Source organism: Zootoca vivipara, chromosome 7, assembly GCF_965207765.1.
Source record: "Zootoca vivipara chromosome 7, rZooViv2.hap1.1, whole genome shotgun sequence".
Taxonomy (NCBI): Eukaryota; Metazoa; Chordata; class Lepidosauria; order Squamata; family Lacertidae; genus Zootoca; species Zootoca vivipara.
In genome coordinates, this window is record NC_142590.1 from 46,787,629 (window position 1) to 46,802,700 (window position 15,072).

The following is a 15,072-nucleotide window of genomic DNA, read 5'->3' on the forward strand; positions in this document are numbered from 1 at the left end:
TGCTGAATGTTTGTAAATAATGCCACTACTGTCTCTCTCCTATCGTTTCTGTTGCACAGTGGATTCTGCTATTACAGCATGCCGTGGCTTCTGAAGCCCAGGTCGTTATCGCACGCTGCACCGGAGGGTGGAGATCACCCGGCAGCCGGGAGGGCACGCAGCCCTCATTTCTCCCATGGTGTATGCTAACACTTCTAAGTTGTTTACTCACCTTGTTCTTTCTCCACCATGACACATTCCTCCCTTCCCTCAGACCCAAAATTCCTCCTTCAACTTTCCCTGTCTACTCATTTCACTATCTCTCATTACCACTTCTCTCTGGCTTCCCTTGCAATGCTGCCCCAGATGGGTCCTGAGGGTGGACATTCTCCTCCTCATAGGCCCCCTTTTCAGATATGCGTCCGCTGCTGGTGTTGACAGGAGTTTCTGTTGCTGTTCCTTCTTTCCTGCCATATGGCTAGAGACAAAAGTGAGAGAGAAGACTTCCTTAAGACAGAGGTGCTAAGGGCCATCTTGAGATGCTGCTGCCGTGGACACCTCATGGTGCAGCTGCAGGCAGTACAGATACTACCACAGAGCTTGGCTGCAGCTGAAAGACTCACCTAAGGCTCCAACAACAACCAGTCTGTTTCAAGTGAAAAACCAGAGGATTGCTACTTCTGCCACCAAAAGAAAATAAAATGGACCCAAATCTTGAACAAACAAGTGCTCTCTTTTTCTGTGTTCTTTGAAGCAGCATATGCAGTGAAGCAAGATCCCCTTCTTGGGGTAGAAGAGAGGTATCGTTTCATTCCACTTGAGAATGACTGGCTAGTGAGCCAACACAAAATTTATGGACCTCTGAATGAAGATGTGGGTGCACTGATGCAGAAATAGTTGATTCCAGCTGAGCTGTTGTAATTATGACCAAATAACACCTGTGTAACTGAACACCACAAGTTATTTGATCATGCATATGAACTCTGTAAATGCCTACACTAAACAAAGAGACTAAAAAAAATCCATGTAACAGGTCAGGACACGTAAGTCACCACAGAATAACCACTCACCACCAATCTCCTACAATGTTATGCTGAAACCAATACTCCAATTTTTATTTGACAAGCATTAACTCCAGCTATCTTTTTCCTGAACTTCTTCCCTCTCCTATGCCCAACCTCTTTTGGCTCTGAAACTTACTTTTTAAAAATAATTAATTTATCATGTATGTGAAAGCACTTTTGCTTTGGAGCAGAGATGGGGAATCTCAGGCACAGGGGCCAAATGCAACTCCAGGTCTCTCTATTCAACCCCCAGCATTATCCCCAGATCTTGCTCCTTCTTTGCAGATCCCATACCCCCCAAGTCCTGCTCCAAGCCTCCTTGAGTTCTTTTGCTTGCCTGGAAGTGTCCTTGAACTACAATAATGCCTCTTCTCTGCCTGGATAAAAAGAGGTACATAGAAACATCTTGCTGGAATGTAGCCTACTGTCTAAAGGTAAGTCACATCTGTTGCTCCTCCTAGTTTTGCGGTTCACAGCATAAAAATGCAAAATAAAAACAAAATGCATAATAAGTGAAAGTAAAGAGCAAAGAGGAAAAAAATACTCCAAAAAAATAAAACAATTCCAACCAGAAATATATCTACTATACAGAGATGTTAATCAAAATAAATGATGGTTCAATAACAGAAAATTCACACTAGCCATACAGGTGACCTAGGTAAATTCCTGCCAAATGCAGATATATTTCATTTTCAAAATTTGTGTGCTGTACTGGTTTTTCAACTTTCACTAAGTAAATTTGGATTCAAACTCTTACTCAACCACGGAATTCACTGGGCCAGTCATAATCTCTACCTAACCTATCTCACAGGATCATTCTGAGGAGTTAAAAACAGAAGAGCCCTGTATACTGCTCTATGCTCCTCGGAGAAAGGGCAGAAATAAATGAATGCCTAATAAAATGTCATCCGGGCTCTCAATTGTATCAATAGGCAATGAACATACATGCACAAATAGATGCAATTTCAACCCATCCTACTGTGCTGAAAGCTCTTTCCTAGGCCCAACTTGATAAAGTCAAGTCTAATACAAGTTAAGTGTTAACAAATCATCATCATCACCCCTCTATTTCTGATATTTAATATGTGAATAACAATGCTAATGTAACCAAAATGGTACCATCCATGCATAAGAGAAGCATATTAGGCAGCTTTGCAAAATCTCAGAGACTGTAGGAATTCAAAAACAAACTTAACTAAAAGCAACTCAATGGTCACAGAATGCTTACTAATAGTTGGGAGTGGATACAGAAAGCCAGGCAGGAGGGGAAATGGAATGGAGCAGTCTGAACAAGAGCACCCCACACAGCAACATTCTGTTGCAAGTCCCTCTTTTACATACGGTACTACTGCTAAACATATCCAAATAGCTAGCCTTATACAGCTAGAATGGGATCACAGACATACAACCAGGAGGCTTGAGTAGTCTTGGGGAAACAACAAGGTGTGAAGAAGTAAAACAAAATTTATGAGGAAAAACTAAAGGAGTAACTGCTCCGCAAGACAGCCCAAGGAGGACTGAGCATGCTCAGTGGCCATGAAGTGTTGGCTTTAAGGGTTGGATAGAAAAACAAAGGGTGAGAGGGAATGGGATATAGTAGCAGAAGGCATGGCTGAATAGGACACTGAATAGGAGCACTCCACATTCTACTGCAACTCCCACTTGTAAGATACTTTAATAAACCTGCAAACCTACAACTGAAATTCAATGCAACAGCCATCACTTTTCTGTAAACTGCAATTATTTCCCCATTCCCCTGTTGGCACATAGTCATTGATTCAGATAATGTAACTTGAGACTGCTTTGTACATGCAGAAAGTCTGAACAATATTCTAGGTAGCAATAACCATGACTTCTTGGCCAATATTTTTAATAATGATGAAAGAAATGTATCAGTAGAAGTGGAATCTGCTGAATAAGAAAGCAGAGCATAAACAGTAATTAAAATACATTTTTAAAAACGTGATTAAGAAATGTGAATTGTTTAAAAGCAGTCTGCCCCAAGGTTTTTCAATGCAAGGCAGAGATAACCACTGGTGTTTCCACTGAACAAATTCAAGTTAAATTAATATTTAACTAACAGTAAAGCAGTAAGTTCAGAACTAAACCAGGTTCTTAACAAGCAGTATCTCTTCTGAGCATTTTAAAATATCCTCCCATGTTATCTATAAGACAAAGAGCTAGAAAAAATAGGAAGCAAATTATCAGGATTGCAGCAGAAGCCCCCACACTACTGAATTTATGCCTTCAGACCTCCATTTCTGGATACCTATAAAAAATTAAGCATTACACAATTTTGTTGCACAAATCTTGCAGTGCACTCTTTAGAATGCATACCACTTCAAGTATAACTGTCAACTTTTCCATCAGTCATGGATACTTTAGTTGAGATTCCTGCATTGCAGGGGGTTCAACTAGATGACCATCGGGGTCCCTTCCAACTCTACAATTCTATGATTCAAAAACTATGTGATCCTCTTATCCTGCATTGTACAAGGGACACTTAATATTTCCGTGCTGGATTAGCATTACACATCAGCATTTCCCCCGAACATCTTAGATATAGCATTTTACCATTATTATAATATTTGTGTTCCATAATGGGAACTAAGTAGTTTAACTCTTAGCCTCTTCTGAAAAGCACTTTAGAAACCATTGTAAAATTGGAATGCAGAAAGGTTTGCCCTTCATAATATACTAACAAGTCCAGAAAACTGCTGTCTAGTGGTATTTAGCTGATCCAACAAATACTTGATGGGTTTGTAAGTTTACAATCCTATTACCATATAAAATACACATCTCAACCTTTTCATAATCACGCAAGTCACGATATATGAAAGTGTCGATTACACACTATGCTGCCACAAACATGTTAATCACACTCTGCTGAAACAGTTTACGTAAGCTCTCGTCTTATTCAAGTATCTTTAAGTAACATCCAAGGAATCCATTTCTTTTGGGGGAAACTCCTGATTAGGTTGGTCTGTTAGAGTCTACAGTAACATAACTTCAGGGGCAGGGAAAACAAAGCCCCCAAATTTAGTGCCTAATGAAGGTCAATATGATCAGCAACAATATGTTCCTTACAGAAGTTGCTCTGCATCTTTTAGAAACATTTGCTGGCAAAAGCAATACTGAAATTGAGATGTATAATGGGATAACATTCGAAGAACTGTGCTTCTTTGGTAGTATGCTATTAGCAGGCTCCAACAATGTCATTTGCAGATTTAAGTATACAGATTCCAAAGAAAATGTATGAACCTATATTACAAGTAGATTTACAGAAGGTCAAAAACTCAGCTGAAACTCTTTAAGCAATTCTTCTCAAAGCCCACAAAAAACTGACTTTTCTTCTGTTACACTGATATTTTCCTTCCTTGGAGTCACATTCTCCAGCAACTGCTGCTGGAAAAAGACACAAGATGTTGGTGAGACTTTCTTGAGCACCACCACAATAAACCAGAATGAAAAGAATCCAAACATTACTTACAGCCCATGTGAACCAAAAGGCATCAATACAGAATTGTTCATACTTTATTTGCTAAATATTCTGACACTTTCAGCAGAACAACAGAAGAAGGCTGGCTATGACTTCTTTTACTGTTTCTGCCAAAAGCCAACACACTATCATGGGTAAGCAGTACATAAAAAAGCAAACAAAGGCATATGGCGATATTTATAACCAAGCTGAATTATAAAAATCTTCTGTGCTAAGGGATGCATTAGCTCTTTGTCCATAAGCTGTTTAACTCTTTGCTATGAATGCCTTTTCCAGAAATGGGAGGAATGCCAAAGCAGGTCACCCTCAAAGTTAGTGAGTTAAAAGCAACCCACTAGAAACACAAATAAACTAACACTGATTTGTAACTGGCTTAGTTCACAAGGTTGGCTTTTGTGATGACAGGCTACATTGATTTCTTATTGATAAAGTTAAGTTTGCTGATCACACTCTTGAATGTAAGTACTATCTCAGAACCACAGCTAAAACAATGGCATCATAGCAAAGTAATAAACCAAGGATTAAAGTACACTGACAGCAACATAAAACTGGACACTGTGAATCAAGCATCAAGATAATGAGTGCTATGCACATCAAGTAGTTTTTTAAATGAAGATATTGTCACCCCAGGGCCTCTAGCGACAAAGAGAAGCAGCCTACAGCATTGGCAATCTAAAACTGTCATGTAGCATTTTCTTTTTAAAGATGAGCATATATGGTTATTAACAGATGCAAATATAAGACTATCAACCAGGCACTGTCCCTGCACAATTCTCACATAAATTAACTGAAGTTGCACTCAAGAACATCTATGTTCCTGCATTCTTACTCCTTTGAATGAGACAGCATTCCTGGTGGATTGTGCCCAATTTGTTCATTATTTTCATGGCAAAGTTAATTTATGCTAGTAATTCAACATTCTCCTGGTCACTTGTGGTGAGCAAAAACTGCCTAAAGGAAATCAGGAGACTCCTACAATTTTCTGGAAACAAAGACAGACATGGGCAAAGCCTCCATAATGTAACCAGTTAACTTGGTTATGGAGGCTGTGAATTGGGATTGTTCACCTCCCCTCCAGATAAAGGAAGGAGCAACATTAACAGGGAAGTTTTTTATGTGTGACATTTTAATGTATTTTAAATTTTTGTTGGAAGCCGCCCAGAGTGGTAGGGGAAACCCAGCCAGAGGGGTGTGGTACAAATAATAGTAATAATAATAATAATAATAATTGTTATTGTGACACATGGAAATAGTCCACTAATCATCAGCTTACTGTCGGTCTTCTGGAAACATGGCAGTATAGAATGAAACTAGTGGTGGAGTGGGAATGAGACAGGATCAGACAAATGGAGCATTGGGTGAGTAACTACCACTCCTTGAAACTTTTAACTACAAGGCTGAATTAACAATATTCAAAGATTGCAAAACACTGGGAACATTAAGATAGCTAATTTGTCAGCCCATAGCTATGTCTTCAACAAATCACTCTGTATAATTCAGTTATCTACTTGACAAGTGGCCATTTTAACAGCACAACTACAGTTGATAACATGATAGCTAAATAAGTATGATCCTAAGCATTCTTTGAAGTAATTGCCACGGACCATCACCCTTTGTGCATACAAGTTATCTACATGCATGCATGTAGAGTGGAAATTTTTATGGTTTTAATCTTTATGGTGAATACTTACTTTGCACTTTCAAGAGCTGAAACAGCTTAACTGAAACAATTGATAAAGGAAATAACCAAGGGTTTCATGCACTCATTTTCCTTCATTCTTTTAATGTATTTCACACAGCTACATTACTCTGCACAATACGGAACTCAAATTTATTCATAGTTCAGGATTGTGCACAGCCATGTAAAGCCAGCAGCATGAGGTGTTTAACAACTGGCAAGCGCAAAACTGAAAATGTTACTCTCGTTCCTGATATTCAGAAGCAGTCTTGGGATTTCATACAGTCTGCCAGTCATTGCTTCAGTTAAAAAGAAACCAACAGGTTGAGTGGGAGTTGGCTGACAAAGTGCCTACACCATTTGCATTTTAAAAGGGCCCTTTTCTTCTCTTCTAAAGTACTCCTGCCAGTCCAACAGGGGGCAAAAGTTTACATTTTGAGCACAAGCATATTAGAAGACCTCAGAGATTGAATGGCAAAAAAGAAATAAAAAAGGAATTTATAGTAGCAGGGTATATCACCTAACTCTGAAGGGAAACCTACCACTGTCTTCATTCTATACTAAGGCTCTGAGAAATACAACAGTTATTTCCCCAGCACCTAAGTCACTGTCATGTAGAGGAACTTTGCTCAGCTTTTAACACTCCCTGCCAACTACTATTTAACATGCTACATATTTATATTTTATTTTTTAAAAAATCAATTGCCTCATTTCCCCCCGCAAATGTTATTCCAAGAAAAAGAAACCGGCATCACAGAAAAAAGCTAATGTTAAGTACACAGAAAACACTCCATAATTTTTATCCACTTCTTCCTTTGAAGCAAACAAAATGATAAATGCTAATAAGCAACTGTCAAGAGAAAAAAAAATGTGATTCAGGTAGTTTTCTAATTACCCCACGTTTAGCTCAAAGCACTAAGCATAGACTTTGAAGCAAAAAGGCTCCTTTCTAAAGCTGTCTGTGAGTTTTTTAAAAAAACAACAACCACAAACCAGTCTGACCAAAGCTAGGAAACTCATTGTTTCTCTCTCATTTCTTTCCATCAATCTGCAGTCAAAAAGAACAAAGCGAGAAGAAATAAAAAACCCGACACTCTTGGTTGCCATTTGAAAGGATGAAGCAGGCATTCTGAAAGCATCTGGTTTCGAGGCTCTTACTAGAGTGGTGTCACTGCTTCTCTTTTCCAGACTGTATGGTAGACCTGGGACAAATCCAAAAGATTGTATTTCTAAACATTTCTTTCAGGGTGGAGAAGCAGGCGAGGCAAAGCAACATTCCTGACTGTGCAAGTCTTAGGTCCTAGGCACCGCAGGTGAAGTGAGGCAGACTGATCATGTCTATTCTTCACCTTTTCCAAACGCCATTGGGGGGGGGGATATACACCGAGACTGATTTTCTTACAGGCACTACCACAGTATATTACGTCTTCCAGTGGGAAAGGTCACTAGGCCACATTCATTAACATGGAAAACATACCTCATGTTTCCAGGCTGCAAGAGTATTTGGGCATTTGATGCTTTCATTATTATTCTTTTCACATATTAAGGTTTCTTTTTAATGTAAAAAACAAGTCCTTCAGCACACGATCAGGAAGAAGGGTCTTTGAATTTCTTTATTTTAAATTAGTGTCTACAACCAACACCATCATTTGATTAATACAAATAAACAAAAAGTTCTGGCTTTTGTGCCTGCCATGAACAAAGTATGCAAATCGAGGAAGGGCGGAGAGGAGAACATACACATGCCGTATCATGCAACAGTTCCAAAACAGGTACAATGTAAGTCTCCGTGTAATAAATAATATGAACTAAACACACACGCGCACACATGGAGGCCAGCGTGGAAAAAGCAGCCAAGAATCTGTGCAGGTGGGGGGTGGGGAGAATTAACCCTCAGCTGAAATCCTGATTTTTTAATATATATTTTTCTTAAAAAGGAATCAAGTAAGAATGGCGTCGGCAGGTAAGAGACGGGCGGACTGGGCAACAACCCCTCCCCTTTCTTGCACGAGAGTGGATCGGGTCCAAAAGGTTTCTTCTCCTCGAGGTGGGCAAGTTCCCGCTGTGGGAGCGCAGGAAGAATCCCAGGGCAACAAGGGGAAAGAAGGCGCTTCTGCCCCAGGGGTCGGATCGAGGTTGATCCCGCCGAAAGCGGCGGCGCATTCAGAGTAACTCACCTCGAAGGAAGCTTTAGGGCTCGGTGGGCAGCGGCGGGAGCTGGGGGGGAGCGGTAAGGAATTTTTATTTCAGCAAATGCATTCTCCCCCCCCCCTCCCGCTACTCAACAGGCGGCGGGTGACCGGCAAGACCGTGAGACGCCAAAGAAACTACTCACCACACGCGCCCGGGGCGCCGCCACCCGCATGCTGCCTCGCTCCGACCCGCCAACCAGCCGCTGGCGCCGGGCTTCGCCGCCGTCTCTCTCTCTCTCTCTTTCTTTCTCCGTGAACACACGCGCGTGCGCGCGCTCTCTCTCTCTCTCACACACACACACACACACACACACCGGCAGCTCCCGGAGCCCCTCCGCTCCCTTCCCTCGCACGAGCTCCCGCCCAGTCCGCGCGCGCCCGCCTGAAGAGCCGCCAGCACAGCCAACCCGCCTCAGCAGGCCCGCGCCGCGCGTGCCCACAGCCAGCTAACCAACCAGCCCGCCCGCAGAGCCCAGGAGTGCCTCGCGCCCACCCGTCCGCCGACCCCTCCTCCTCTCGCGCGCCCCTGACACCCCCCACCTACCCCCCATTGGGCTGCTGCGCCTCTTTCTCTTCGCGCGCCCCCACCCCGCCGCCGCCTCACCGTCACTCCGCGTTCCTCGCAGCTCTCCTCGCACAACCGACTACGACCACTCCGTTCACCTCGACCTCCTCCTCTCTCCCCCCCCCCACCTCCCATTCACACGCAAAGACATTTTGCACGCAGCCTTTCTCCAGCTAACGCTGAGTTAATGTGGAAAGAGAGTTGATGTGCCCCGGCACTCTTCTTCACTGTGCGCCCCCCCCCCCCGCGCGTCAAAATTCTCCAGGTTTCTCACAGAAACTCACCATTCATGGGGTCGCGCCCCTAGAATTACTCGCTCACCCGACTATCCTGTGCTTTTCTCGGGAGTAAGACCCGTGGGGTTGACTTCCGAGTAAACCTGCTTGGAATAGAATCCGGCTCCCCCGGTGTAGAAATTATGCACGCACACTCCAGGAGACACTTCGCGCCGTCTCTCTCTGCTTCACCATTGTCGGCTTCTTCTCTCGAAAGCCGCTTTACCCTCTGCCGATGTCTTCCACGGAATCGACACCATTAAAGCTCCGCAGCAGCTACTTCCCGCCTCCAGAAGATCCCGGTTTCAGCTGTGTATCCCCCACCACCTCACCCGTCTTTCAGATAATTCTTCCTGTTGCAACCCTCTGCTCGGCTCCCGCGCTTTCCGCCTATTTTATTTCGTGCGGACCCTGATGTCCTCCCGCCCCTCACCCGCACGGAAGAGATTGGGAGGGGGTTGTTTACAATGTGAGGGTCAGGTATCGCGCACAACTGCCCCGGGATTGTTGAGCGAAGCAAACTCTCCTGTACATTTGCAAAAGTGCTGTCGTCGTCATGATCTCCGCCTCCCGCTCCCCACCCCTCTCCTATATTGACTCATGCCACCTTAGTCAGAAATAGGTGCGAACTGCCCTGGGGCCCCAGGGCTAAAGGTTAGCAAATCTCAAGGAGGCCGGACTCAGACACACCCGACACCACCTTTTTCGTGAGTTTGGACTCAGCAACTCCACCTCCTCATTCCCGAGACCGGCTGGAGGCGGAGCTGCTTCCTCACTGGTCATTGCCTGAACTCTCCAGCCCCGCCTGCACAACCCTCTCCAGCAGAGACAGCCAGGTAATGAAGTACAGTAGGTAAGTCGGCAACCCTCTTTGTCAAGGCCTGGGGAGGGGGAGAGTTTCCCTGAAAATGTTCTCTACCATATCGTACTAGCTTCTCAGTGTACATCTATTCTATTCTATGCCCCCCCCACCGCCACCATATTGGGCTGTGCAAATAAATAATTAAAACATCCATCATTAATTAAAATTGCGCTGTTGTGCATTATTAACTCTGTCTAAAAAAATCTAAGCCTCTCTTAACTTGTGTTATACACTTTCGTGCTTGTTGAGGCATGCCTAGCCTTGAGGCCAAAAGATATTGGCAGGCATAAACTTGGAGAGCCACATCTTAAACTGCCTTTGAAATAAAATAAAAAAATTCCTTCAGTAGCACCTTAAAGACCAACTAAGTTTTTATTTTGGTATGAGCTTTCGTGTGCATGCACACTTCTTCAGATACAGTGAAATGGAAGTTTCCAGGCACTTCCAGGCCTTTGAAATGAAAGAGCTGGAGACAACAAGAAAAAAGAGAGGGATGGAGACAAGTAAGAAGAAGCAGAATTTGAGCAGCAGCAGCAGCTTGAAAGCAAAATAAAATATGGACCAAGCAATCCTATGGTCCACTTATGCTGCCACAATCTCAGTGTGAGTTAGCTGGTATCCTATATACACCCGGTAAAAAAAAAAATTTGAACAGTTCTTCTTTGGCGATCACTCGGAGCCGAGTAAGATTGTCTTCCATGAACATAGTCTTATCTGTGAGTCTGTAAGTGACGGTAGAGGCCAATTCTGGATTCCACAGTGGGGACATAGGTTTCCAGGCAGGAGTTGATCAAGGTGAGGGTTTGCCAAATGTGCCTTCCTCTTAATACATTTCTCCCTTTCGTCCTGAGTTTGAGCATCTTCAAAACCCATGACACCTTTGGTAAAGGCTGTTTTCCATTTGGAGCACTCACAGGCCATTGTCAGTGTTAATTCTACATTTTTATAGATTTGCCTTGAGAGAGTCTTTAAACCTCTTTTTTTGACCCACCAGCATTACATTTTCTATTTTAAAGTTTGGAATAGAGTTGTTGCTTTCGAAGACGATAATCAGGCACCCGAGTAACATGACCAGTCCAACAAAGTTGATGCTGAAGAATCACTGCTTTGACGCTGGTGATCTTTGCTTCTTCCAGTACATTGGCATTATATATCACTTGTATTCCCAAGTGATATGTTAAAATTTTCAGAGACACTGTTGATGGAATCTTTCGAGGAATTGGAAATGGCGTTTATAAGTGGCCCATGTTTCACAAGCATACAATTAGGTTGGTAGTACAATAGCATTTTGATATTAATCAAGCAGTTTAGTTTCCCTGCCAATGTCCTGGTCTTCAAATACTCTGCACTTCAATTGGGAGAAAGCTGCATTCACAGAGCTCAGGCAATGCTGAATTTCAGCATTAATGTTGGCCATTGTGGAAAGATAGCTGCCCGGGTAGAAGTGATCAACATTTTCCAACGTTACACCATTAAATTGGATTTGTGGCACTGTGGAGGGGTTGTTTTGTGCACTTTGGTTTTTTGGATGTTGAGCAATAGCCAAGCTTTTCGTAAGCTTCTGTGAAGCTATTTAGGATGGTTTGGAGGTCATCCTCTGAGTGTGCACACACTATGTTGTCATCAGTACTGAAGCTCTATGACGGATGTTATGGTAACCTTACTCTTTGCTTTCAGCCTACTCAAGTTAAAGAGCTTTCCATCTGTTCAATATATGATTCTACCCTGGTGGGGAGTTTCCCTTCAACAGTGCAACAATGCCAGCTACGCCCCCAACATCAATAGCAGCGTCATCACTAATTCCCACTAATTGCTGGGTGAACACAGCAAAATACTCCTGCCCAGCAGGACAGCAGAGAGGGGGCCAATACATGCAACAGGGGACATCTTCTCACAATGTATTACCATAAGCACCATAAACATTACTTTCAAAAGTGGCACACCCAGTAAAGGCACAAATACCCAGGTCTTAGGCTGTTCATCAATTCAAGCCCCAACAAGGGTAAAGGAATATTGTGCATGGAACACAAACAAGCAATGGGAAAGCTGTGGGAAGCAACCCAGACAACACACACACACACACACACACACTGCACCAATCAGAGTCCAAACTGGAAAATGGCACACTTATCAATGAATGGATCCTTTTGCAAGTACAGATGAGGGAGCAAGAAAGATAACAGAAGTGAAGCCAAAGGGGCAAGCCCCAGGAAAAGCAAATATGAGTGTTTGGCCAGCCTTGGCTTCAATGGGAGTGGGGTGCCTGGGATGGGTGGTGAGCAGCCCTCCATGCCTACTACAATTATGGTGTGAACTTCATTAACTACAAACACCAAAATTTAGGATTCTCACAAAACCTGTAGGGTGTTGTAGTCATTTTGTAGAGTTTTGTAGGCAAACCCCATGTTATGTAGGGCCTCTCAAACAGAACGATTGATACATCAAACCAAGGTTTGTAGTTATGAAGCTCACACCCTCTCAAGCAACACCATCAACATGACCCTGTACTATGTTCTCTCCACCACACCCTCTCCCCTCCTCGACCCTCTCATTGGCAGTGAGGACAGAGAAAAGACGGAGGCCACCCTGAACTATGCTGAGCACTGCTTCAGCGGGTTTGTAGTTAATGAAGGTTGTGGTGTGAACTCTGTCATCCTGCCTGTGGAGCTTTAGGGCCAGCAGGGAGTTTCATCTCAGCACAGCATCAGTACTTGTGTCCCCCTCTGTAGCAGTGCTTGCCAAATGTTTTCCCCCATAGACCACTTGAAACATTGCTGAACGTCTCGGTAGACGACTGAATTGTTTTTCTGCCTGCTGTAGCAATTGTAATGTGCTGTGCTAGATGCTGTATGATTTTTAATTGTGTTTTATTGCTTCTTTTATTTCTTACATATCATATTTTATTACGTTACATAGAATTCAAACTGCAATACAATAAAATACAATATAAGTAACAAGAGAGGTAATTAAAATACAATATAAAATCAATATGAATACTTAATGCAATGCATGTGCATACTGTGGATCACCTGAATTGAGCTGGTGAGCCATTGATGGTCTGTTGACCGCAGTTTGGGAACCCTTGTTCTATGGGATACATTGATGCTGAGGGGAGGAAGTGTTGCTTCACCAATGGAGTTTGACCAAGACATTGTTGACACATATGGCAAGGGAAGCGGGACAGACACCTGGAGTATTTCTGCTTTGGATTTCCCCCATACCTGTGTGAGATGCTTTGTTCTTAGGTTTATTTCCCAGGTTGGCAGCATGGCGGCTTGTGCTCTCTTTAGAGGTTCTGTTTTATTACAAAACCTCCTCTGGAGTTATCAGAGGGCTGGGGTGGGAGTGGAATAAAGAATTGTGGGATGCAAAGGATTCAGCATATGTCTGCTGCTCCCTTTCATTCTCCATTCATGTTCCTATGTCCATTTTGTCCCTCCACTGGTGAAGTGCTAGTATTTTCACAACATCAAATGGGCTTATCTCCATTGGCAGAGGTATATCCAGAGATATGTCATTTTAGTTAGGGTTGCCATACATCCTGGACATTACTGTGATTTCAAAGGTGAAATTGACATCCAGGGGGGGATTTCTGAAAGGCTGTGTAAAAAACAAAGCTCGACAACTTTGGGGTGTCCTGGTTTTTACTTTTTGAAGTATGACAACCCTAGGTAGTTAGTGCAGTTTCTGCCATATCCTAAAGCTCCCCTAGCCACTGGATCTGCAGTATAGTATTGCACTCTGAGGCTACAGTCCTAAACATGTTGGGAATAAGTATCACTTAACTCAGCAGAACTTTCCTCAAATTAGATGTGTATTGGATTGTGTGCTAATGTTCCATTCACCCACTAAGCCTCTATGATCTCTACCATGATTTATTTCATAGAATCATACAATCATTGTGTTGGAAGGGAATCCACAGGTCATCTAGTTCAACCCTCTGGAATGCAGGAATCTCAACACACAGCCCCCCCCCATCCAATTTGAAACTATACCTTACTCACCCTGCTTAGCTTTGCAATATGCTAGCATTTTAGGAACCTTAATTTATCTCTTTCCTAGTTTACCTAAATCAAACCCTGAGGGTCATCATGGGGCAACCTTGCTAAGTAGGTTGGAATCTGACCAGTGCATTTGTGGTACACCATAGGAATCATATTTACACTACCTTGAGTTCCATGATGGTAGAGAAGTGGTATATGAATAAAACAAATGGTCTTATATCAGCCCCATTGCAAAACTCAACCCTTTCATCACAAATTACATCTGGAATGTTTGTGTTGTTCAGAAATGTTTGGTTATGTGTCTGTTGATTTTAATGGCTATTTTTAAACATCTGTTTTTTTCTAAACATTTTATTGTTTGTTGGGTTTGATTTACATGTTGGGGGAGGGAAGTAAATTACTGTTTTTCTTTGCATTCTCTTTACATATTAATTATATTTGTCTTTCCTCAGCAGTCTTTTATTAAAGACTGGATACCTCTGTTTCTTATCATAGGAACACAGGAAACTGCATTGTACCAAGTCAGACTGTTGATCAATCTAGCTCACTGACTGCCAGTGGCTCTCCAGGGTTATATGTAGGCAGGGGCTTTCCCAGCCCTACTGGGGATTGAACTTGAGACCTTTTGCATGCAAAACACATGCTCCTACACTGATTTTACAGCCATTTCCCCAATCCTTCTTGACTCCCCTTCCGTAGAATTTGTTCCATACCCAACATTTAAATAATGCCTTTGTGACATGTGTTTTCCAGTTCTTCTAAGGGATGATCTGAACAGCACCAAGTATTCAATGTTTTTCATGCACCATCAATTTCCGCAATGTAATTGTGATTTTCTTTTTATTAGCATAGTCTGCAGATAGTTGCAAGTAGGGTGGGAGCTAGCCCTTTGAAGCCCTATATACACAAAATGAGTAACTCATCTTCCAGTATCAGTGGCAGCAAAGAACCAGG

General features: G+C 42.8%; 1 protein-coding gene and 1 long non-coding RNA gene across 9 annotated transcripts in view; one reads left to right on the plus strand and one right to left on the minus strand.

Moving 5' to 3' along the window:
* PTPRF (protein tyrosine phosphatase receptor type F) overlaps positions 1-9,438 on the minus strand; it is a 480,822-nt gene extending 471,384 nt beyond the window's left edge. For 2 of the 8 annotated variants that reach the window (XM_035122099.3, XM_035122095.3), the window contains exon 1: positions 9,262-9,403. The gene's annotated coding sequence lies outside the window, so the exon portion shown is untranslated. Of the gene's footprint in view, positions 1-8,397; positions 8,438-8,555; positions 8,797-9,016; positions 9,090-9,261 lie in introns of those variants that run through there. The other 6 variants (XM_088673321.1, XM_035122097.3, XM_088673319.1 and 3 more) reach the window with 5 other exon arrangements.
* Positions 9,439-9,890: 452 nt separating this feature from the next.
* LOC148685060 (uncharacterized) overlaps positions 9,891-15,072 on the plus strand; it is a 109,723-nt gene continuing 104,541 nt past the window's right edge. The window contains exon 1 of the long non-coding RNA XR_015950830.1: positions 9,891-10,105. This is a non-coding gene — a long non-coding RNA (uncharacterized LOC148685060). The remainder of the gene's footprint in view (positions 10,106-15,072) is intronic.